At 49.3% G+C, this 26,141-nt stretch overlaps 1 protein-coding gene across 3 annotated transcripts in view; it reads right to left on the bottom strand.

The window, feature by feature from the left end:
• The window catches only part of St3gal1 (ST3 beta-galactoside alpha-2,3-sialyltransferase 1), a 71,256-nt gene that overhangs the window by 33,396 nt on the left and 11,719 nt on the right, over positions 1–26,141 (bottom strand). For all 3 annotated transcript variants that reach the window (XM_041672287.1, XM_041672289.1, XM_041672288.1), the window contains exon 2: positions 19,019–19,155. The gene's annotated coding sequence lies outside the window, so the exon portion shown is untranslated. The remainder of the gene's footprint in view (positions 1–19,018; positions 19,156–26,141) is intronic.

The following is a 26,141-nucleotide window of genomic DNA, read 5'->3' as shown; positions in this document are numbered from 1 at the left end:
GACACTCAACAACCTGTTGAGCTGCCGGCAGGTTTCCAGGTTTTATGGCTGTCATCTATTCTGCCTTGGTGATGCAGCTGTTTTTTGAAACATTTCTGTTCCTGTAAATAACCCCTCGCCTAGATTCTTGCAGTAACTCTAATAAAACTCATTGGACCACTAAGCAGGACTTTGACGATTTCCATACTTTGCTTTATTTATGGTTCTCTATTTGGGGTGTGTAGACATGGAAAAGTTTGTCTCTCAACAGTACCCTCAGCCATTCAGGAAGGAAGGGGATGAGGGAGGGGCTGGCGAATTCCATGGAGGGAAGATGAGATTCTCTTTGGGTCTCACTGGGGCTGCTAAGGACCAAGTGCTTGACTGAGTTTTAAGAGTTTTAAGCCTGAGGAAGTCCAGTGTCTCCTGAGGTCACACTTATCAAAAACAAGGTGAGAGCTGGGGTCAGGAGAAGCACAGGATAAGGAACCCCATGAAGAGCCGCACTCCTAGTGCAACCCAGAGTGGTGCCATATTGCCTCGAAAGTCCTGGGCTCCTAGATTCTCTAGTCCAGGTTCTAGGCTTATGGTACCATCTTGGCAGGGCATCCTCAGCCTCCAAAGACCGACTGACATAGGCCACACATTTCCTTCCTTAGTGAGTGCCACTCAGAAGCTACATCATTCCTGTAAGAAATCCCTGTTTATGTCACAGCACAGGCGATCCATCCTCTCAGATAGCTTTTGGAGCGAGGTGACTTCCTCTGTTGTCTCTGTTTTCTGGACTCCTCTACTGTCCTTGTCCTGTCTTGTTCTTACTGGAAGGGTGTATCTCAGAGAGTAAGTTTCATGCCACCACCTCCTGAAGACTGTGTCCTGCTCTTTGGCACCCCCTTGCTGTTCTTCCGTAGTTCTCTCTACACTGTGCTCACATGTTGCCTTGGTCTTCCAACTGCAGTCATACTAGGTTCACATCTGCTCTTCACCTCTCTGAGCACATTCCTGCCCCAGGACCTTTGCACTGACTGAAACTTCCAGCTCTTTCCTACCATCCCTTCCTCAACCCAAATGTCATCCTTCAGGAAGAAGAACACAGGCTAAAACACAACGTATACTTCTCTATGTCTTTCCCAGACAACTTACAGCCATTCTACAAGACCCCATGATAACTGTGATGCTAACCAGGCAGTCATGAACAAAATGGACAGCAACGGGGACTGGAGTGATTAAGAATGCTTGCTGCTCTCGCGGAGGATTTGAGTTCCTAGGATCCATGTTTCTCTGTTGGTCTACACACACACACACACACGAGAGAGAGAGAGAGAGAGAGAGAGAGAGAGAGAGAGAGAGAGAGAGAGAGAGAATGAATAATGGTCCTGACAGAGTCACACAGTCATGCCATACTCTGTTGTGAATGAGAACTGTCCATAGGTCCCATAATCCCAGGTCTAGCTTTCTGTGCTCAGACAGGGGGCTGCCCACACAGAAAACCACACAGCCCTCTCAGTCTTGAGCTTTTCCAGGCAGCCTCTCCAGGAATGGGGGCAAGAGTAGGACCTTCAGGGGGACTCAAGCACAGAGTTTCCGGAGCTTTCCACGAAGAGGCCTGGGTTGTTGTTCCCCAGGACTCTGGGAATCTGCTGACCTCCTGGGCTTTAGTCCCCTCACACATCATTACTGAGCTCAGCTGCGGCGGCGGAAAGTCCCTATCTCATCCCCGTTATACAGCAACTGGGGAAATGCCAGAGGTGCAGACATTTTACACAGGAGCCTGGGCAGTCCTGTTGCCCCTCACTTTCCTGATCTCCCTGTCTCTCTTCCCCCTCCCCATCATCCTTAGGACAGACAGAACTCTCAGCTTGAAGCTGGCCCTCCCACCCCGTGCTGGCACAAAAACACTCCTTCTGCTGGGACCCACTCAGTGGCCAGCGGAAAGACAGAACCTCAGGGCACACCCAGAGCTCTGCCACCAGCAAGGCCTCCTGTAACGGCCTTCTGCGTGGAATCAGGGTTCAGCTGAGAGATTTGGAAAAGCTCCTGCAGGGAGCTCTGTCCTAGTAATTTCCTGCTTGTAGCATTCCAGGTTTGGAAGGGATTTGAATAAAAGCAACCAAATTAACCTAGCATGTCATGCTACCCTCTCCTCCAGGACGGCTGGTGACTCCTTGGAGGTCTGCTTGGCAGAAACTGCACCTAGAGATATATGTCTGTGGTGAGGCATACCACCCAGAAGCCCAGCAGGGGCTGCAAAGCCATTCAGGTCGGAACTGTCCTCCCCTGCTCACTGTCTTATGTGTCCAGGATACCTCCTAGTTCCCAAGAGAACGCTCACTGCAGGTGTTGTGTTAACCCTCCGCTTGCAGGTAGAGACCTGAAGTTCAGAGAGGTGGAGGCCTCTGGCGGAGATTGCAGCCTGTACGGACTGGAACAGGCTTTCATCTCAGGAATGTGAGACTTCAGAGGCGGGCCTGTGACACCACAAGAGCAGTTGCTTTTACTCTACCCAGCTGACTCGTGAGGGGCAAGAAGTGAGAGTGGCGGGAGGGAAGCCGAGGCCAGATGGAGCCGGGAAGGCAAGGACCCTCCTCAGCTACTGGAAAAAGGCAAATGAAGACAGAAGATGACAGCCTGTGACAGATTACCATGGTGGACATGAGAAGGCACCAGATGCTATGGGCAGGCTGGGATATGTTGCTATGATTTCATCCTTGCTTAGGGTAAGGGGGGATATTAGTCATGCTGAAGAACCTTCTGGAAGTACGAAGGCATGTTTCCTATAGGCTTATGCAATATCCCAGCAATTCCCCACTTGGGAGAATCCCAGAGCTGCTCAAATTATCAAACAGTCTTCAGGAGGTTATTATCATGCATGTTCAAAGAAGAAAAATGGTTGTCTATAAAGAATTTACAGTAGCAGGGTATTGTATTACTATGATACCATTTGCAATGACACGAGACTCTATGCTATGGCATGATTTACAATAGAATGGGACTGTATTGCTATAGCATCATCTGCTATGGTGGCAAAGTGGTAGGATTAAGGAAATAAAGAGATGGCCACCATCCTTTGTCATTCATAGTGTCTAAGATGGCATAGAGAACATGTCTAGAACTGAAAAACTGAAGTAGGTGAAGGACTGTTACTACTATGAACTTGGGTCTCCACAACTTCACCTATTCATTCTGTATTCATAATATCCATGATGACTGAGCTCTTACATTGGGTCAGGTGATGTCCTAGGCGTAGGAGGGCCACAGCAGGAACAAACCCGACCACAAGGTGAAGCTGAGGGTCTAGGAAAGGCAGAGAGTAAACAAAGGCAGGAATGCATGTCAGGTTCAATGTCCCTAAGGGCCCTGAAGAAGAATGCAGAGTAAGACTGGAAATAGGGCTTCTAGCGGGTAGGTTCCTGCTTGTCTTGTTTTGTGGTTATTCTTCGGAGAATTCTATCTTGCTGGAGGTAACCCCTTTCCTGGCCTAGAAGCTTCTGTGCCCAGACACTCCAGGCCAGCCTTCTAAGAGCTCTGAGTCATCCCAGCCGAAAGACAAACTTGATATGATCATGAGGCCTCATCCAGCTGCCAAGTCTTCAAGGTAGGATGCTGAGTCAGAGCCCATCTCTGCCTTCACTGAGCCAGGAACACCTAGTGTTTGGTTCCTGCTCAGCACAAAAGAGTCAAAAAACCCCTGCCAGGAGGCCTGGTCCTTACCAGGTTTGCTCCGCCACAGCCTTCTGTCTGGCACAACAGAACAGTCACTCAGACACGAAAAGCCTAGAAACAGGCTGTCCCCTTACATCTTGAGAATCTCCTAGGAGCCTATTCCAGGAAACAGCTTAGTGTGCCATCATTTTTGTGTGAGCAGACGTTTATCATCGTGTCATTTCAGCAAGCACCATGCCAGAGTGCTCCTACACATGCAAGAAAATCATCAGGATGGGGCAAGGTGGTGCATGGTGCAGGCTGTGATCCCAGTGCTGAGGAATGGAAGGTGGGAAGATTAATATTTCAAGGCTAGCCCCACCTACATAAAAAATTTGGGACTAGCTTGGGATATGAAAAGATTCTGTCTGATGGAGGAAGGTCATTGGTTAAATAAAAAGAAACTGCTTGGCCCTCATTGGTTAGAAGATAGGTGGGAGGAGTAAACAGAACAGAACGCTGGGAGGAAGAGGAAGTGAGCTCAGACTCCACAGCTCTCCTCTCGGGAGCAGATGCCTCAGAGAGATGCCATGCTCCCAGCTCCCAGGCAGATGCACGCGATGAAGCTCCGACCCAGGATGGACATAGGCTAGAATCTTCCCGGTAAGCGCACCTAGGGGCACTACACAGATGATTAGAAATGGGCTAAATTAATATGTGAGAATTAGCCTAGAAGAGGCAAGATAGAAATGGGCCAAGCAGTGATTAAATGAATACAGTTTGTGTGTTGTTATTTCGGGCATAAGCTAGCCAGGCAGCCGGGGTGCTGGGGACGCAGCCCTGCCGCCCCTATTACTACATCTGTCAAAAAAAAAAAGCTCATCAGGTCGGTAAGTCATAGATTATCAGATGGGCTACGCAGTATCAGCATCCTCAAAACACCCTCAGAATTTCCAGCAGCACCAGAAGTATCTGCTGTATTGCGCAGCAGTATGTGCAGTCAGGTGAGCATGAAGAAACCATTGCTGAACCAGAACTCAAGGGAATAAAAGAGCTTAAAATACAGAGACAGCTGGGTAGTCACTGGGAAAAACAGCCCATGGCAATCTGGGGGTCTATCTGTTTTATTGTTTCGTTTTTGGGCTTTCCTAGTTCCCTTAGAGTTTCCAGATTTCTTTCAGTGGCCGCAGAACAATTTTCTGACTGGAAAATATAACTGTCTTCACTAAATGAAAACCTGTGGTGCCCAGTGCTGGGTAGGGAGCCCCCACTCCATGGTCCCTGGCCTGAGCAAGACCTCCAGAGTATCAGCCAAGAGGTAGTGAACACTTCCAGAGGCTCAGCTTGAAGTCGATGAAGCGGGAGAAGACACCCCAGGAAGATGAGCATAATGCTGCCCCAGCAACACTTAAAAGTCAAAACCAAAGTTCTCAAGGTGCCTTGTGACAGAGGCTAGAAGGTGTGACTCTACCTCCTAAGACTCATAACGTGCCCAGCTCAACTGTTGTTTTTAAATTCCAACTGAAACCCTCCAGAGATAGGGTGTGCTCCAGAGCACAGAGGTTTCTTCTCTATTGTAGAGCAGGGTCACCGGCAGGGTGCGGTCTGACGCTAGTCTGCTGTCTGTCCTCATAGGGGTGTGCTGTGACTGAATGTCAGAGTTGAAAATCTCAGGTTCCGCGGAGGCAGCTACCTCAGCCAGGGCAGCACACAAGATGGCCCAGCTACCTTCTGAAGTAACTCACGTGGTACTTTTCACAATGAAGGAAGGAGTGCCTGAAACCTGGGTCCAAAATCCCAGTCATGGCATCTTGGTAGTTACCCTTTGGGAGCACAAGTTTCCCTCATACTACTGGAGAGGGTATGGCCTTCTCTCCACTTCCTGGCCACCTATGCTCTGCTCTATCTGTTTACCCACAGCGGTGGACTGAGCTCCCTGAAACCAGATAAACCCTTCCCACTTTAAAATCAGTTTCCTTAAGTCTTTGTCATACCGAGGTCAAGCAAAGATGGCCAACAGGAACAGCCATAAGCCAGCTAACAGTGGGTGATAATTAGGGTCCCAGAGAGACTAGGGTTCCTGCTCCCTAGAGCCTGGGATCTGATGTACGGGATTTTCAACACAACCTTGGGCCAACATGTAAGGCAAATGGCTCCCAGCAAGCGTATGGATGCATTGATGGCCCTGGAAGTCCACCAGGGTTAAAGGACTTGATGGGAAGATGAAGGGCGGGGCTTGCCTGAAGTTGACACAGCCTTGAATGACAGGCTAGAAAGGTATGAAGTCCTCACCATGTGCCTGAGCTTGGGAAAGAAGCCTGGAATTGAAAAGGCTGGGCCCAGATGAAGGCACTGATTTCTCTGTAGCCCCCATCTGCAAACACAACACACCTGCCCAGCCCTGTCTCTAGACAGCCTGGATTCTCACCCCCAGTTACTTTCCATTACCACCCAGGGCCTGCAGGCTGTTCTAGAGTAAGAGGTGGGAAGGTGGAAAGAGCTGATGAAGAATGTCAGGGTTCCCAAGCCATCTGGAGCCATCAAATTCCCACGGGAGGCCTCCACATTAAGTTAGTCCAATTGTATGACTCCCTTCAAGGCGCCCATGGCTTCCTCTCTACCCAGACTTCTGTCTTTTCACAAACAATCTCCGAGGACCTGGGGCCTAATGGCTGTGAGTTCTTTGAAATACAATTAAAGATCAGAGTAGAATAGAGAGAATAGCAGAGACTACCATGGAGGCCTGTCATCACCGGCAAACACAAGGTCCCAGCCAGGACTCTGGACAAAAATAGACTACTGTGGTTTCCTGGAATAAGAATTCAGAGGGTTAAGAGTTCAGTGGGCCCTTACATGAACACTCCAGCTTGGCATGGAAGGTGGGGTCACCCTGGTTCACAGAGGGCTGAGGGAACCACACAGGGAAAGAATGAAGAGAGGTACAGGAAGCCATGTGTGTGGAGTGCCAGGGCTCAGCCATGGTGGCCCTGTGCACAGATCGTGAGCTCAGTTCTCAGGAACAACCCAGGCAATCACGCTCTGACTCCCCAGGGCCAGACAGAAAAACTGAAGGTCAGAGAGGTGAGAAGACTCATCAAATACTACACTAGCGCCATCTTGATCCTGGGGTTGATAATTTGAGGCTTAGGGTCCCACCCAGGCTCACTCAGGTAAGCATGGGCTGTCACCTGAATTTTAGCACAGGGTGGATTAAGAGGGTTGTATCACTCTTAGAAGAGAGAAAGAAAGGTGAGATCTTGTCTGCTTGTCCATGGTCAAAAATGACCTTCTGTTTGGGGGAACAAAGCCTTGAAGAAGGGGTGGAGTTTGTCACTCTGAGCGTGCTGTGTGATTTAAGACACATCTCTAGGTGTAGCAGTGTTCTCATCAGGAGAAAGGGCACGGAGGTAGGAGAGTTAGAGAGATCACCCTGGCTCCTTGGGGTGCTGAGTACTTTTTCCGGGGTGTATCGGCTTGCCGCTATGAGGAAGGATCTTTGCATCAAATTGCCAGGTGCAAATCCCAGCTTGCCCTCAACTTCTACGTGACCTCAAGCAGGTAAATTTCCTGTGGCTCAGTTTATTCTGTGGAGAAAGAGGTAAAAACAATAGCATCTGCCACATAAGTTGCCATGACAACTAAGTAAAAGGATGTATACAGAACCCTTAGTAAAGCGTGTGGCCCACCCAGGCACCTTAGAGTGAATACTAGGAATACCCCCCCCCCATGCCAATGCAGAGTCAGGCTATTCTCAGGCAGGGACAGCTTCCCCTGGGGGGCGGGGGCTTCTGTACCTGTGAGCCCCAGTCCCATTGACTTTTCAGAGAAGTCAATTCTAACGGCCCTGAGCAAGGTTGAGAACCTAGAAACCCAGGGCCATTGCCAAGAAGGAGTACGGCATTCCCATACATAGGAGGCTTGAGAGCTGAGGTTGAAGTCCCCCTAACCAGCCAGCCCCTGCCACAGATCCTTAAACCTTTCCAGGGTTTAACAGTACAGATGAGGAGGAGCTTTAGTTTAACCCCAAACCTAGAAGGCTGCAGCCATCCCCTCTATGGCCTTGATGCCAGGCTGATATTCACTAGGCACGTACCCACAGGACAACACCCGTTGTTTCGCTGACCCATTCACACATTTAGTTGTGGGAAGTAGACTATAGTCCCTGTGTAAGTCACTAACGGTGCCATGCTGGCAGCAGCATGGTCTAGGGCCTGGAGGAGTCCTTGTCTAGCAATGGGGACATAAATAATTAGTAAGCAGAGGCACACTGGGTCAGACAGCCTAAACATGGCCTGCTACTTGTTTGTAAAGCAGGAGTCTGTTACTGGGACACAGCCACACCCAGTTGTCTGTGTACTGCTGTGTGATGGAGGAAGGTCATTGGCTAAGTAATAAAGAAACTGCTTGGCCTCATAGGTTAAAACATAGGTGGGAGGAGTAAACAGAACAGAATGCTGGGAGGAAGAGGAAGTGAGCTCAGACTCGACAGCTCTGCTCTCTGGAGAGAGACGCCATGCTCCCATCTCCAGGGCGGACGCGAGAGCTCTGCTCTCTGAGGCACACACGATGAAGCTCCGACCCAGGATGGACATAGGCTAGAATCTCCCTGGTAAGCCACCTCGTGTACACTAGAAATGGGCTAGTCCAGGTGCGAGAGTTAGCCTAGAAGAGGCTAGATAGAAATGGGCCAAGCAGTGTTTAAATGAATACAGTTTGTGTGTTATTATTTCAGGGCATAAGCTAGCAGGCGGCCAGGGTGCTGGGGACACAGCCCCGCCACTCCTATTACAACAGCTGTGGACACTTCTAATCAGCCATGGCAACCCGAGTAACCAGGAGAGAAAGTCTGGTCAGCAAAACCTAATCTATTGACTGCACTGTCTTTCTCCACAGTCCTACTCAGAAGCATGCATAACAGCTGGAGGGTACCACCACATCTGCCCTCCCTAGCCAGGGTCCCAGTAGCACCAGGTAGGACAGGACAGCGGAGTTCAGTGAGGCATGAGAACTTCTGTGGAGTCAGGGAGTGGGGCAGCTGGGCCAGCAGTGATCTAGTTAGGGTCAGTGGATCATATGCTGGGTGAAGGGACATGGATAGGGCTCCTGGGCAGCGAGGCTAGCCTGTGCAAAGAGAGAGCGCTGCAGAGTAAGCTAGCAGTGCCTTTCGGATGGAGACCATGCTGGAGACAATATGTGGTCATAGGAGACTAAGCGCACATCAGGCAAGACTTGGGGACCAACCCTGTCCCTTTAGCCCTTAAGCTGCTAGAAACAGGCCACCTACAAAGGGCTTTGTATATCTCTCTGGCCACAGCAAAGCCGAGGATATTGGTCATGTGGACATGGGCTGCAGTTTCTGAGGCTGAACTTGTGGAATCTGGCATCTACAGGGGGAATCTGACAGGCAATAACAGCCGATTATTAACAGGTTTGCATGAAGGAAAAAGATGAGACATTTGAGGGTAGGGAAACCAAAGTTCTTGAGGAGACTGTGAATAGGAAGGGTCCTAGGGGCTGAGATTGGGGAGACGTTCCTGGATGAAGCTGGAGTTTATAAAAATCAGGACCAGCCTTCTGCCTGTCCCCACATACTCCCAAGAAAGATGTAGATATTGTGGGACACTACAGTTCCAGGCTGATGGGGTGTTAGGGGAGGCTTCTGACCCAGTGTGAACTTAGAAGCCCCCGGAAAGCTGCTGAAGTTCAGACAGGAATGGGATGGCATCCTTGTAGTGGCAGAGCATCACCCAAGGCTACCCAGGCCTTCCCGTCCCAGCCATCCTCATGTTCTCTGTCTCATCCACTGCTCTTGCCTGCTGGCAGCTCCGTGAGCTCTGCCCTTCTGTTCTCCAGGGACCTTCCTGGGTCCTTAGTGCTCACAATGGTCCCCTCTGCAATATAGCTCTGCTCCCTTGATGGCCGTACTCTTAACCCACTCCTCCTCATCTGCTACTCGATCAACACTCCCAAATTCTCTCCTCCTCTGTTCCTCACACATTTGCATACCAGGGACTCTCTGGGCTCTCAGTAACACATGGCTTTCACCAGGAGCACTGGGCTTTCTGAGGGGTTTGGGTTGTAACAGTGAGGGAGCATCTCAGGGAGCCCTGTCTTCCCTCCGGACTCTGCAGTGGATACAGTTAGCTGAACTTAGGAAAGAATACAACTGGAGTCAGGCACTCCAGCACAGGCCTTCCTAGAATGTCTTCAGGCAAGTGTCACTTCAGGACCTCACCAATGGCCTCTGGGGACATTCCTCCCGCCTCCCAAGGTGCAACTGCAACAGAACAGGAAGGCAGCCTTGTTTCCGGTCTTAAAGAGTCTCACAGGTGGAGGCACATGCACTTTTGCACAATTCGCACTGTGAGCATCCAGGCAGAAAGCCCCAAGGAAGTGTTCCCAGCACAGGCTCTGTGGGTCCTGGGCTAGTTCTGGGATTTTCTGAGCAGACTCCTATTGTATCCAGGTACTGAAGAAACAACAGCAAAAAGCAGGAGACAGCCAACCAGGAGCTGTTGCCAGCCTAAAGAGGAGTTCCAGGACAGCAAAAGGGAGCAGGCTCTTAACAACTGATCACTCATTTGTATCCCCCCTCTAAGTACGTTCTGTACAGCACCTCTGAACACATCAGTGACCGTCCTATGTCCCTCATTCTGGGTGCAGAGACAGGATAAAGTAGTTATTATATACTCTAAATCTCAGGAAAGACATTAAGGGGGTGACTTTTGCTAGAATGACCAGTGGGATTTGTTTAAATTGGCTTTAGCATATGCATAGTTGTGTAATATACTTATAAGTGCATATGATATGCATAACAGAATGGCATAAGTAGTGCATATTATATAGTACTTATGTATATGTATATGTACTTATGTATATGTATATACACAGATACAGTAAGTACACACATACACATATATACGTGCATACAATGTGAGTGTGTACGTAGAAATACATGCACAGATATATGCATACAAGTTCTGCAGCACGTCCGATCTACTTGCCTCTTGGAGTTTTAAACTATTAACTTACTGACTCGGACAATTATCCTCTGAATAGGTGTTGTTATCTCAGTTTATAGAGAAAGGGAGTGAGTGAGGCACGGGAAACTTCAACAGCTGGGTCCTTGGGCTGTCTTGGGTTTGGTGGAGAGGGACTCGCTGCAGCTTGCTGAGGAACACGGTCCCTCCCCACCAAACCCACGACAGCCCAAGGACCCACTGTTCCTATATCCATCCTCAGGACTGGAAAGGGGAGGAGGTGTGCGGAGGGGAGGAAGCTCAGTTTATGCTCCAAGTAGAGGTCTTCAAGGATCACAGTCCCTCTGTGGAGTTCATAGTCAGAACCATTCCACATTAACACCGGGTTTCCTGGTCTTTCACGCCTGCCCTTGAGGGCAGACGACATTCGATTTCACGGCAGACTGAGGCAAAGGCAGACACCGGCACTCCAGGTGTCCTCTAAGCCAAACACTGGTGAGATCTGCCCAACCACTCTCCTCGCCAACTCCATTTCTAGGCAGCTTTCATTAAAATGCTGTCATTGCCAACTCATAACCAATTATTACTATTTTTGGACAATGAAGTAAACATTTCAAGAATTCTTCAATATTTTCATCCAGTACAGTGTATATATATGAACACATCTGTATTATGTGAGTGATACAGAATGGGACCGTCCAGATGCAGTGTGGAGGGTCATCCTGAGGCGAGCAGAGTAGAGAGTTACCTTATGTAGCCAGGCCACACGCCAGGCACGCCATTTCTTAAGAGGATCTCTTGGCTAGAGTCCCAAGCTGCCCTTCCTGTCACATGCAAGCCTGTCCCTATGGCATTATGGTTTGCCTACAAAGTGCAAGACTTTTCCTGCAGGCAGAACAAGGGACAGTTTCCAGGCCTTGCTGGGTGTGTGTGAAGGACCTTTGCTGTCCCTCCCTTTTTTTTTTTTTAACCATTCTTATGTCCAAGCCACAGACGGTGATGAAGTGTGGTGTACACTATAAAGTCTTTCTGGACATCAGGGCATTTAGCAGAGCCAAGGTTACCTGGGTTCCACCGGATGCTGCAATCTTGGAATTCTGAATTTACACAGAATGTGTGCACTCCCCCCTTATGGTCCAAAGGCACTCGTAATATCATAAAGCCCTGAAGTACTGTCACTAGGTATAAATGGCCTGTAGGCCTGGCAGACACTTAGAGAATCAAGAGTCATGCTTGAGCTATTTTTGCTTGTAGAGTATCAACAACCCAAGCTGACCCGAGATGGGTCACGGTCCAGTTTTAGCTCATTAACTGCTAGCATGTACCCTATCTATGTGGTAGCCCCTAAAGAGTGCAAGGTTGGAGAAAGGCTTCTCTTTATATCAGAAACAAGTTCCCATCACCCCATTTCCTGCCTCCTTTTTGTCTGACCCCTCCTTGTTCCTGTTCCTCCAAGATCTGAACACTGAGCCCCGCAGAAAAAGGATCCATTTGCCTGTCACACGATCCCACGAGCTGTGGAATCTCCTTGGCTTTTGCTCCGTCCCTCTCGCAGCCTCTTGGGATCATCTTCCAGCTCCAGTTCCCCCATCTTCCTGGCTTTTTTCCACAAGGTCACCATTGCAAACAGGTGGCAGAAATTCTCAAAGCACTTCCAGTGTCCAACTCCTCCTGGGAACTCGTCCCAGTGACACAGTTCAAAGGAAGGGAGATGCTCACAACACCACAGGGCTATTGACAGTAACCATGACGATCATGCACATATGTGCATGACCTATGAATACACAGCATGGAAAAGGGTGGAAACTTCCAGCTTCTACAGTTGCTTGCTGGAATATTACACAACAACCAGGCAGTATAATGATTGCCCAGGGTGATTCCTGGAATACTCTCGGAGTGACTCTCCTTGAACCAAGTACAGGATTCAAGGCAGGCAGAGATGGTCCCTGATCCCTAGATTTGAGCAGACCACCCATTTGCAGAAGCTGCTACGTGCAGGGGGCAGGTTCTGTTCTAACTGACAAAGAGAAAAGCAAGTCTGTGTCTCCAGCCTTAAAGGTCCCTTTCCTGTTTTTGTTCTGATGGCCTTTACTCTCGGCACAGGGGTAACTTTAGTGCTTAGAAAAAGTGTTTACACAAAAACCGTTGAGCAACACAGTGACGCGTCTTCCCCGAAGAGCCTCTTGGACATGCAGTGGGATGTAACACAAAGGCTTGCCAAATGGATCTCAGGCAGGCTGGCTCTGTTACCCTCCCTTTTCCTTCCTCCTCCTCCTTATTCAGTCATTGATTTCAGAAAGAGCTGAAGACTACTTGGGTGTGTTTGCGTAAGAAAGTGGGAAGTATGCAGTCATGTAAGTGGCAGCTACTTGGACCAGTATCCAGAAAGAGCAATGGTTCCCTAAGTGTCAAGACCCCAAGCCCATAGATACAGGGTCTTCAGTTTCCACTGCCCTAAAACCAGGTCTGGGGTGTTGCCACAGGGTAGCTGGGACCTGAGGAGACTGAAGAGGAAAGACAGATCCTTAGGAGACCTGCCTAGCCCTCACCCACTCAGTTTGATACACTCTGAATGTTGCGTTTATGATCTAGCAGGTGGGCCATTCTATGGTGCTGAGAGCAGTATGAAATATCCTAGCTTTGGGTTGCATTTTCTAGTGCACTGGGAATACCTGGATGTGCCTGGTCCATCACCTTCCTCAGTGCTGGCAAGGAAAATCTGCACCTGATACAGGTAAAAGCTCACAAGGGAAGGAAGAGACCCCAGCCCTGCTCCTCCAGGAACCTACACAGGCCTTTTCAGGACTGGCCAGGGTGACAAAGAGATGCAACAGAGGGATGGGCAGATGCCAAGGGAGGAGGCCTGGTTGAAGGGCAAATAGAAATGGGAGGGACGATTCCCAGAAGACAGGACATGTGCACACACTGAGTGTTGAAGAAGAGAGGACAAGTGACTCATTAGGAGGCAGAGAATGATGCCCTCCAGCAAGGAAGAGACTATGCAACCCACAGGTGCTTGAAGTTCCCGAGGCACAGCAGGTTACCTCCTGGAAGGGTCACAAGACCTAGGACACCACACCGGATATCTCTACCCCGTGACCACTCCTTTGTTGTGGACTCAAGTTCACAGAAAAAAAAAAAAGTCAGACCTATGTTGAAGGTTTTACAGTCTAATTAGTGCTCCGTGATTGTGGGTAGCTGAACTGTTGTAGTTGGGCTGGAGGTTGTAACTCAGGTGGTAGAGTGTTTACTCAGTGTGTCCTGGGTTTAATCCCTAACACTGCAGAAGCGGGGCGTGGTGTTGCCTACCTGGAATCTCAGCACTGGGAAGCAGAGGCAGGAAGAGCAAGAGTTCAAGGTCATCCTCAAGGACCTAGCAAGTTTAAGGCCATCTTGACTACATGAGACCTCCATCTTATTAACCAATATTATGGGCTATTTTTGTCTTCTTAATACCCAATTATCAACTACCTCTTATCTGATATTCTTTTAACTTCAAGTGGAATCTTCAGGACGTCTCAACATGCCACAAGTGCCAGCACATCAAAAGTTAAGCTCGTCATCAGGTAACCTTTGAGAGCTGTAGCAGAGATAGCCATCCTCTCTGCTGTAACCTGCCCACCTGATATTTCCACTGAAGTCTCCGGTAAACGCACTGTTTTATGACTTTCGTTTCTTCTGTGGCTATGGAGTCCATGTTACCACTTAACGGGGATCCACATCATTTGGGGGCAACCTGAATCTGTGTTCCTGATCCACGGTCACTTACATGTGGCTCAGCATAAATTTTCCTTCCCTATGGAGCAGGAGCTGTGCCTCCATCAACACCTACCGATGACTCTTCTGTCTCACACTGGCCACCAGAGCATGCTCTATCTGGTAGGACTCGGCACTTTTCTGTATATTAACTAATTCAGGCTATCCTTAGCCATCCTGCCCATTGCACAGGTAAGGACACTGAGGTCAGCATGACTGGGTGAGTAGCAGAAACAGAATTTGCACCCAGACCACACTGTCACTGCACTGAAGGTTGCTCTGTGCCTAGCAGGAGGAGTCAGGTTGGGAGAGCTAGGAAGAGACTGGGGACGTGGGGGAGACTTTGAGTCTTGTCTTTCTCCCACAAAACTTGGACTCTATTCCAGGGATATTGTGGACAGGAGTTAAAGAAGGAAAAAGGCCACAGACGGAAACATGTCCGCAGCTAAGATCACCTGCAGAACCTACAAATGCCTGGATACTGACCATCTGGACGTGAGCAGACCCAAAGCTGGTCATTCGTGAAGAGTGAAGGACTCAGTGTGCGGGGTTGGCTTCTAAAAGCACCTGTGAAATTTCCATGCCCTGGTGGCCCTCTTTTCCTGAGACACTGGGCCTGGCCACAGCGAGTGACTGGAAGCATCTGTTCCCTGTGAGGCAAAGTGGTGGATCTAAGGGAGGCTGATATGACTTACACCTGGTACCGGAGGGAAGGAGCAGTCAATGGCAGAGGCCACAGCAAGCGCAGGAACACTCCTGGTCATGACCTTTAAATGCTGCAGTGTTCTCAGGATCGGGACAATGGAACAGGTGCTCGGACGTGTGGGTAAATAGCCTGCTGTAACAAGCTCAACTGAGCGTATACAAGTCAGAGGGAGAACTCAACATCGCCAGCCCCCACTCTTCATTGTTTTCTGTACATACGTAGGACTTTCCCCTTAGCATCCAACACCCGGAACATCCGGGGCGTTCTAGGGAAAACTCTACGTGGGCTCACTATGAATGAATCCATTCTAAGTTGTATTTTATTGAACCCTGTTCCTGAACTTGCCCATTCAGGATATTTTCCTGATGTATTAGAAGCTATAAAAGAATTAGAAACAAGGATCCTGGAGAGGCAACAGAGCTGGTGGGCACGGCTCTGGAAATACACCCCAACTTCAAAGCCCAGCTAGGAGCCATGTGCCTGGGAATACGTTAGTAAACCACCCCGTCCCTCTGTTCCATAAAAGGCTTATGTAGTTTCCAAGGAAACACTATACAAAGTCACCTATACAAAATAAAATAAAAAGTTCTTGATGAGTGGTGTACACCTGGCTTATCAATAGCTAGTTTCTACAGTGGCTGACCAGGTGCTCTTAGAATTGACCTCCAACCAAGTCTCTGGAGGTACGCCCACATGCTCCGCCCACAGCCCCCCCACCACTACAGCTCAGTACTTCAACAGTTCGACTGATCCCTAGTATCAGCCTGGAAGTGGGATCACTAGGTTAGCATCTTAGTTACTTTTCTGTTGCTATGCACAGACCCCACGATGAAGGCAACTCCTATGAAAGAACACATCTAATTTGAGTTAGAGTTTTCAAGGCTTAGTCTATGATCATCATGACAAGAAGCAGATAGGCATGGTGCTGGTGGAGTAGCTGAGGGCCTTACATCCTGATCTGAAGGTGACAGACACACAGAGAGATACTGGGCTTGAGAAATCTCAAAGCCTAAGCCCAGCAGCATACTTTCTCCAACAAGGCCACACCTCCTAATTCTTCTAATCCTTTTCAAACAGTTCCACTCCCTGGTGACTAAGAATTCAAATACATGAGCCTCAGGGGTGTGGGGAGCAGGCCATTCTCAAACTACCACAGTTAGCCTGAAGATAGACCATGCCTTAGAACAGTTTGCCAGCACAAAGGGAACAAAAGACTATCCCATCTCACCAGTCAGAAAATAAAGACAGGAACACCCATGTCACCAAACACTAGTGTGGATGTTCTTGTCCTCCTAATGGCTTTCCTTCTAGGACTATGTCCAGGCTTTAGCAGATAACCTGCTCCCCACACATACAACCTCCAGAGACCCAGGAGAGAAAGCCCAATAGTCTCTCAGCTGCAAATCCACTGGAGACTGAGACTGTCCCACACCAGGAGAATGGTATCCCATCCCCCAGAGAACCCCAATTATCAAGGCTTATGTTTTATTTCAAATCTATGACTTAGTATGTTATTTCTTTACAGAGCACTCCAAATTGCATATGCCTCAGGCTCCACAAAGCCAGAACTATGTCCCATGCCTGCCACTAACTGGTAGATCTATTTCTCCCTGCCTGGGCTATCAGCGTCCCAGAGGTATGGCGCCCGCTGACTCCTTGCACCTCCAGTGCCCAGAAGCCCCAGGGCTGGAGGTGCCCATGAGTGACTGCCAAGCAACTGAGGAGGGGAAACACAGACAGAAACAAAAGTTATCCTCTTTTTCTACACACTCCTCATTGGGTTCACTCACTAAGTTCCCTGTACAAGCTTAACTTCTTTGCCATCTGACAGCTCTTTGGACATGCAAAGACTCTCCCTTGTTTGTGTCTCCCCTCTTCCAGGGAAGAGGCACAGGCTCTGAACACTGCCACCTTCTTCTCAAAGGCTATCAGCAAAGGAAATTCCCCAAGGTCCTCCCCACCCAGGTCAGTATCTGGGGACAACACCACGGCCCTCTTATCTCAGCTACTGAGCCTGGCGCGCAGGCTGTCCCTGCTCTGGCTGATAACACAGCCTGTTGTTTTTAGAGGAAATTAGCCCTGAGAGCTTTCGTGCATGTGACTACAGGGCCGTAGCCCCTACTAAGGAGGAAGCATGCCTGTCGCAATTAGTGACGAACAGCCCTTGTTTTCCCCCCAATGTTTCTCACCCATCAGCAGTGGGGTCAAGCTCACCACAGACACCTGCACAGACCTCTGGTGCCCACACAAAGGCAATACTCCATACCCCGGGGTCCGTGCCCACTGTCCTGCCACTTCTATGCATGCTTCCTCCTTCCCCTTTGCCACTCCTGGCCAGGATGTGCACTTTCTGGGCCTTAGTCTAGAAGAGCACCTGACACATCCAAGAGCTCAGAAACACTTGTGGACACGTGAGGGGAACGAGTGTTGGTCACGTGATGCCGGAAACACAGCTGTGCTGATGCTAAGGCTTCCTCGCTAATGCAGCTCAGCCGGGCAAACCCAGGACAAGAGAAGAGAGTTCAAGTCTTCCTCCCACTCTGAGCTCAGGACAAGAGGCCATGTGCTGCTTTCGCACTGGGACCACACACGGCTAGGTGTTGTCTGTGTACCTTCCTTTAAAAGGCTGGGTTTGGGTGATCTGGGCCATATACATGGGTTGTATATGGGAGAGGTGTCCATCAAGAAAGGCCAGCTGGCCACTCACTGTGAGTGGCTGCTTTCTGTGGCAGTGCCACGTGGCATGACGGACAGTTCAATAAAGTGGTATTTGGAGAAGTACTGAGCCGTCTAATAGCAACGTAGACTGGAATTTCATGGATGTTCTAGCGTCACTGGCAGAAACTCCCAAGACGGTGACTGCATATAAGTCAACACAATGGTCAGCTTCATGAGGTTTAGAACTGCCATGGAAATAAATCTCTGGGCATGTCTTGCGGGAGGGGGCTTCTAGGCTGAATTAGCTGAAGTGGGAATGTCTACCCTAATCATAGTGGTACCCAACACATGGGCTGGGGTCTTGAACTAAATCACAAGGAGAGAGCAAGCTGAACACCAGCATTCATCTCTCTCCGCTTCCCAAGCGTGGATGCTACATGACCAGCTGCTTCATGCTCCCGATACCATAACTTCTCTGCCACAATGGACTGACTATACCTCAAACCGTAAACTAGAATACACACTTTCTTAAGTTGCTTCTGTCCATGAGGAGAAAAGTTAGCAATGAATGTGGTTTGTCTAGTAATAATCTGGATGATATGTGTAGATGTGGATACGCACTTATACACATATAAACACGTGTGTTTGTCTTCCACAGATACACACATCCTTGCTAGCACTATGCTCAGAATGTACAGTAGGAACACATACGCACAGGTCCTCACTGTGGCTGCCACACCATTCTTCCCTGAGAGGCATCAAGGCACTGACAGAACACTGATTTCACACAACTGCCAGGCCATCTTCAGATCTAGATGTCCAGGATACAAAGCAACCGAGTCTCACCAGGTCTGTCCTTAGAGCCATCGCATAAGACTTGATGTAGAATGCAATAGCATCGGGCCAGGCCTTATTTGTAATGATGGCCACTTGTCATGGAAGAAATGTTCACAGTCCAGGGGTTTCTTAGGAGTTTCCACGAGAACTGCAAAGCTCTCCATTAGAAGCCTGCTCTGTACATCACAGGGAAAACAGGTCCCCTCTGTGGGCACTGCTCCGCACGGCTGGCAGGCTACACTACAAAAAGTCTAAGGAAACAGGGCAACACCCTGTGCTCTGCTTCATAACCCACAGGAGAGTTTGGAAAACACAGCGCATGTCTCATTTCCTCACCAATCCCTCAACATAATTCCAAAGGTGGAAAAGACAGCATATTGTTCTTATCCCCAGTGCAATCCACAGCACAGCCCTGGGGGAGAGTCTGGAAAAGACAGCATGTCTCCCTCATGTGACTCACCTCAGGAGGCTGAGCCACTGTCTACCTCTGGCTCATAGATACAACTGTCCGGATCCACAGCGCTGACCCTCGCTCAGCACTGCCCCGGCAGGTGCCAGTCGCTTCTGGATGGCATTTTCAGTTCATCAAAGTCACGGCTGAAAATGCAAAGCAGAGAGGAAGTATGGGTTAGTTTTGGCATTAATCCCACCTGAGGCCCTTCTGAGATGACTCAAGACAACGACAAGGACTTCACTCACTGACTTTCCCACCCAAACATTCCCACTACACAGAAAGCTCCAACAGTGCTATCGTCCCGTGACTGGAGGAGGGAGAACAAAACAACCAACTCAGACCTCCTGCTTGCAAGGGGTGGGGGTGGGGCAGAGAACTGCACAGAAAATGCCTGGCAATGGGACACAGGTTGCAAGGGACCCTCAGGAGAATGGAGGAGGAAGTGACCAAGTTGGCCTGAAAGAAGGATGTGGAAGAAAAGGGGCATGAGATGTTAGCCACTACCACACCTGAGATGTCACTTTTATAAAAACAAAAGTCTTCAGGGAAGGGTCCACAAGGACTGGGAAAACCAGAATGCAGGCATGAAAGCTGAAGAGAATCATTGGACAGGGGGTAACAGAGAAGAGACTCACTGGGCTTTGGCTGGTCGCCGCTGTGCAATGCATTGCTGACATCACCAAGGCCATCGTCCCAAAGATTCCCATATTATGAATTTGGAGAGCATACAGATTAGCCTAGCACAATGACTGCAGTAGAGGACAGGAAACAGCTACCCTGTCCCACTATGACCATCATGGCAGAGAGAATCCCAATTTTCTCAGACTATCCGTATTCACAGCGGTTCCGCCTTCCCTCACAAGGAGAGCCCATTTCTCCACCTTTTGATCCTGAGATTGACTTCGCAGTAGTAAATAGCAGATGGAGGGAGCACCAAGGCACAAACATAGGATAAGGCAGAGACGGGCCATCGCTTAGCAGTAGAGCGCATACTTAGTATTCGGGAGGCCCCAGGTTCCACTCCCTGGATACATTCAGCTAAAACAATATTCATGCAACAAATCCTCTTCCTCACTGCAGGGACTCATTCTGCCACCACATCCATTGGCCTGGGACAGCCCTATGGAGGATATTAGACTTCATGGAGAGGCTTTGGTCTCTCCTGTTAGCCTAGGTAAGCACCAGATTTGCTTACGAGGATGTCAGATACAGTGAGTTCCGGCCAAACTAAGTCGGAAGTATGCATCTACTCAGAGTCAGGAAGATGAGAGTAGTGGGCTGTATCAGGCCCTCGGGTTTGGACTATGCATCTTGCAGAGAAACACTGCTAACCACATACCCAGCTTGGTACCCCCCCTTAGCAGTTCAAGGCAAATTAGGAAGGAAGCTAGCCTACAGGAGATGGTGCAGGAGACAGGGCTGGGACAAAAGGAGAAGGGAGATTCAAGAGCTGTTTCAGGTAAAGAATTGGCAGATAAGTGATCAACAGAAGTCAGCTTTGTCTAAAGGCTTAGGTCTGGCTCTGGAAACCACACTCGGTGTTGACTATAAACAGTCTGTCAGGAGCTGCTGATGCGACAGGATGTTTACAGGGAAGATAGGCAGAAGAGACATAAGCAGAAGGGCTATCAGTATGGAAAAAAAAACCCCAACTTCTCCTAAGTGAGCTGCAGGGGAGGGGCCCCCAGCCCCAGTCCCAACCCCCTTACCATCTGGCCACTACTACCTCCGCCGAGCAGTCTGGCCTCTCATCAACAGCTGGAGGGGGCCTTGATTACCATTAAAAGCTAGAAGGACCTCGCTTTTCAGCAACAACCTGAGAGAGTCTTCCTTCATAGCAACTGTTGGAGGAAGCCTTGACTCTCTCAGCAGACATTGCCTCAAAGCAGCGGAAATAGGAGGCATCTCTGGACACGGAAGCTCAGTTCACCTCCCGCAGCCTCAGTGGCTCCCCTTCGCTGTCATAGCACAGCGAAAGCCAGCGGCTGACGCCAGGAACAGCCAGTTTATTACTGTGACTTCCCTTGTAGTTCTTAACACAAGTCCCCAAAACTCTTTGTGGAAAGGCCACCTTGCAGCTCTGTCTTTCCCGGGCCCTGATGGCATGCCTCTCTTTGTCCAGGCTGAAGCTTCCACGGGGGCTTTCAACTAAGATGACAACTAAACCCTCACCAATGAAACACCAACAGGAGCTACATACACAAGAAAGCCAGACACGATACTTAATACTCCATGAGGCCAGAAACAAGTTCCCAAGATTAAAGAAAGGCAATCCAAGTTTTGAGGGAGTGGCTTCCTCAAGGATTAAGAGTGGCCCGTCTGTTACTCAGCTGGTTCACTTAGTCTGTGGAGTGAAGAGTGTTGATTCCAGCTTGTTCCAAGCAACTCACTTCTTCGTCCTACCCATCTCCCAGGCAGCATGAGTACCAACCCAAGCTGCTGGATTCCAACCAGGACACTCAGAGACAAGGAAAACATTTACCAACTAACTGGAGCACAGACAAGGACAACTTGCAGCTAAACAAATCATGGTTATGTTCCTCTGTGTTCTTATTCCCCGCTCTGAGCCCATAAGTCGTTGTTTCTTTGACCCTATTAGTGCATCCACCGTTCACAGTCCCTGCGTGTCACCAGGCAAGCCTTTCGACTGCACAGCATTGCACAGTAAATCTCACAAGAGACTGTTCTCCAATTTTGTTCCTTTTCAGAGTAGGACAGGGAACTGGAAATAAAACTCAAAACATCATTCCTGGAGAGACAGTTCGCTTAATAAATCATAGCTCTTTCCCCTCCAAGCAGAAAATGATTGTCTGAGTAACTTTTAGTGTTGTCTGGCCCGACACTCTCCCTGCATTTATGAATTACAGGACTCTTTACTCAGGGGCCCGTGGACATGTCATGTTCTGACACAATATAGATGCCTTAAGGTGCACCACAGGGAAGGGCCGTCCAGTCAACTGCGTGATTTCAGAAAAATAGCTTTTTCTCAGAATTACCTGTGCTTAAGATGCAAAGTACGCCTGCTTCAACCAGGGCCATGCTGGGAAGTAGATGAACTAGCAAGTGCTTGGGAGAGATGGCTCAGAGACTAAAGCGCTTTCTGCACAGGCATGAAGTCCCGAGTTTGGATCCTCAGAACCCACATAAAATCCAGACACTGTAGCGTGTAGCTGTAACCCCAATGTGAACCAGAGACAGCCAGGCCTGCAGGACTTGCTGGTCAGCCAGCCTAACTGAGACAGGGATTTACAGGTTCAGTATGCGACTCCTTCTCAAAGACTAAGGTGCAGACAATTCCAGGAAGACAACTACCATCAACTTCTGGCCTCCGCACATAGGCGCATGCACATGAACGCACAAACAACAAAAAAAAAAAAAAATTAAGGGATTAAAATTATACAAAGAACAAGAAATCACTCTGATAAAACTAAGTAAAACAGGAGTGGGACTAACAAGTGGTATCATTAAGTGTTGACTGGCACTTTGTTAAACTGTCCTTCATTGTGTGTGTGTGTGTGCGCGTGCATGTGTGTGTGTGCCTGCGCACAAGTGTGTGTGTGTGCGCGCATGCTGGAACTCTGTCAATTTTTGTCATTTTGAGCATGACTATATATGGAGGCCTGGGATTAAGCAACTTTGTCATCTGACGAGCACAGTCAGGAGTCTGAAATAGAAACCAAGGCATAGCTAAACTCATTTGCAAAGGCCAGAACCGGCACAATTTACTTCATGCGAACGCTTAAAAGGCTTAACTGGGCTGTGTCACATGCTACTTTGCCCTAATGAGGCCAACAGTAGGAATTAGAGCACTGCCTTCCAGGAGAGCACTGTGGAGGGAGGGGACATAGACTCAGACACATAGAGCCACTCTCTACACTGTGGGAGATGATGAACATGCAAGTGTGTCGTTTCCTAACTAGAGTCCTGTCCCAAACATGATGTTCCTGAACAATGGGATCAACGTGATGAGGGCCTGGCTGCATCTGAATGCAAAAGGGATAACTGTCTGGGGAATAAGAACAGACAGAGAAACTAGCAAGAGCTGGAGGGGAGACCTAGAAAAGCCAGTGTAGGTACCACAGGCTGATGTGAAGGGTATAGGCAAGGTGCTTGGCGAGCAGGGGGACGGTTCTCCTCTGGGTGTGAGAGTGAAATTCACATCAATTTGTACAAATCTCAGGTACGGAGCCACAGACTTGTTAACACGGGAGTTTTCTTTCCTAACTTTAAGCTTCCGTATCCGAAAAAAGGCTCCGTACACTGGACTCCTCACAATGAGGTGCATTTTTTTGAATCTGAAAGTCAAATGCTGAGGTCTGGCTACTTTGAGAGAGAAATATTATCACCAACCACAGCGGCTACGGTTGAGCCTGGTGCCATGTGAAGTACTTCATGTGCAAAATTTCTCTCCACCTTTATTATGCAACTCTGAAACTTTTAGTCCACGCTTATTTCACAGATGTGGGAAAACAAGGATGTGACGGAGTTCCATCATTTACTCGAGGCCACACAGAAATGGGTGAAGGTGAAATTCAAAGCCAGGGCTCCCCTGGATAGGATCCTCCAACATGCATATTCTGAGCCGAGCATCACCCTGATGCCAACTGCGAAGACAGATCTACAGAAACATAGAACATAGCTATGAAGTGAACCTGCCTCATCCCCCAGCTCACGACCTCCACCTTGAGTTAGGTGCCTTCCCTTACCCATCACTCTGCCAATATTGGCTTTGGTTTACTGGGAAAATGAGTAGAGACGGCTTGGCCAGGCAGCCCATCTAAGAGAACACTGAGTTTATTCCTCCAGCAGCAGGGCAGGATCCCAGCTCCAGCACCCGAGTCTCTAAATTCTGTTTTTGAGCATCCTCTGACTGTTCCCGCCTCTTAAGCCTGCTTTTTCCTCATCTGCAAGGTAGAACTGATGAGAACAGTGGCCATAGAGAAAGAAGGATGTGTGCTTTTCCCTGCTGTCACGGGGCTGCAGGCAGATGGTCTAGTCACTCAGTGCCTCAGCCTACTCCTCCTTTGGGGATTTGGATGGGGATGAAGGACGTCCCAGACTCCAGGTAGGACGTTCCTTGCCATTCCTAAGAGGTGAACTGAATTGGCTTTCAGAGGAAGCGGCGGCTTCCTCTGAAGTGGTTCCTCTCTGGGCATCAGGTGCAGTTCAGTGCATGTTCTCATCATCTCCTGAGGACGCTGGGGAGCTGTGAGACACGGGCAATGTTTTCTAGCAAACCCTTTCTTTAAAGGAGGAGGCTTGTGAATGTAGTCTTGTGAATGGTGGAAGATGGACTAAGGAAAGTGGAAAAACGGGAGGGAGGGGCAGATGGAAGGAGCGGGGACAGAGGGACCAAGGGAAGACACCCTTGCCTATGGCCATGAAAACCATGGACTCAGCCTCTGGTGTAGGTCACCTGGAGTGCCACCACCAACCATGCTATTTTTGGTTCTCAAAAGTACAGCTCAGTGTATGGACAGGGAGGACTGTTTGTTTCTGGCCCTTATCTCATTGAAAGAATGAGGGGCAAAGAGGTAGAGGGGTACAGGGAGATGAGCAGGGACTCAATACAGCAGAGATGAAGTCATCCCCCTGCCTCCCCCATTCAGACTAGTGTGTTAGAAGGAAACAAGTTGGTAGACAAAGTACATAATATGTTGCCCCAGCTACCTGTCCTGCCCTGGAGACTTAAATCTTGACAGACTTCCAAGCCTCTGTCTCTCACTGTGAAAACAGCAACAACGATTGTGTTCCCCAGTCCTACCCACAGGGAGAAACGAATCAACCAGAACAGCCAACCGGTGCATTTCCTGGGAGGTACTTACAAAGATAAGGGGCAGAAGAGGCTGTGGGAGTATCTGCTGAGAAGGGTCAGTGGGGCGGCAGCCTGGCAGCCGCATGGAGGCCTGCTTCTTGCCCCACTCTGACAGGTGAGGAGAGAAAGATGGGACTACGGACACTACCACAAAAGGGCTGGAGCAAGTGCACCTGAGGGCCTGGCCTGAGCTGAATAAAGTGCAGGCCCTGAGGCTGTTTTGCACTTTCGCTTGCTTCCCAGGACCAGCAAACACTCTCTGATGTCTTAAACCCAGGAGAGCTCCAGCCTGCTGCCTCCTCTGGAAGGTTCCAAAAGACGAGTGAAGAAAGGTTTTCCACCCTATGGAGCCTCTGTGGATAGCGAGGCCCCTACGTGCAGAGTGTGAAGGCCCAGTCAGGAGCTTAGCCAAGGAAATGGCCCTAGAGCGGTTAAGCACTACAATGCTGAGAGTGTCGCTCAGAGCATGGCTCCAGCAACCCTTTCCAAACACTTCCAGAGTAGCAACTCCTTTGGCATTCACTCGGTACCTCCTGGAAGACGGGCACCGTGAGGACCTCTGTTTCACAGATGAGGAGACGGAAGCACAGAACGGCTGAACACCTCGCTCCAGGTCACACAGCTATGAAGAGGCAGAGCTAGTATTTTAACACATGAGCCGATGAATCAGTGAGTGACTCAGCAGATGAATAATTGAACTATTGGGGAGGAGAAGGTTGAACAAGGGCACCCACTAGGATTTCATAACTCTCGTTTCATGCTATCTCGGCGTGCAACCTCTGTGACTTGCTATTTCTGGATCAGCTCATGGCATCCTCAAATCCAAGCAACAGTTACGATCCCGTAGCTCAGGGCCAAAGACGAAACCTCCCTGACTGCACCCCAAGGATGGTTTCCAGCCATGCTGCTTGTCCATATTCCAAACTCGCTCCACAGCCTCCAGGGCTTCCTCTGCTTTGTGGGTTTGGCATGGCATAGGGATCAGTTTCATTTGGATAATCCTGTACGTACTTCTGGGCTCGCAGCTGCTTCTATCAGTCAGCTCCAGGTCACAGGTACAGACAAGAAAACAGTGCGGGGGTTTATGTCGGAGCCAGTGCTTCCACTCCAGAAGGCAGTTCTTTTTTCTTTCTTTTTTATTTAGTCTGCATGTGGGGGCTGGGGGTGGACGCACGCTTTCACACAACATGACATACATGTGGAAGTCTGAGGGCAACTTTTATGTGGGAGTCATTTCTCCTGGGTTCTGGAGACAGAACAGGTCTTCGGGTTTGCCTGGCAAACACTTTCATGGTCCATCATGGCAGCTCGGGA

The sequence above is a fragment of the Microtus oregoni genome, unplaced genomic scaffold (genome assembly GCF_018167655.1).
Source record: "Microtus oregoni isolate MIOR12 unplaced genomic scaffold, Mior012 000022F_ref0000154, whole genome shotgun sequence".
Lineage (NCBI taxonomy): Eukaryota > Metazoa > Chordata > Mammalia > Rodentia > Cricetidae > Microtus > Microtus oregoni.
The sequence above is the reverse complement of the archived record's forward strand: the minus strand, read 5'-3'. Positions and strand labels throughout refer to the sequence as shown.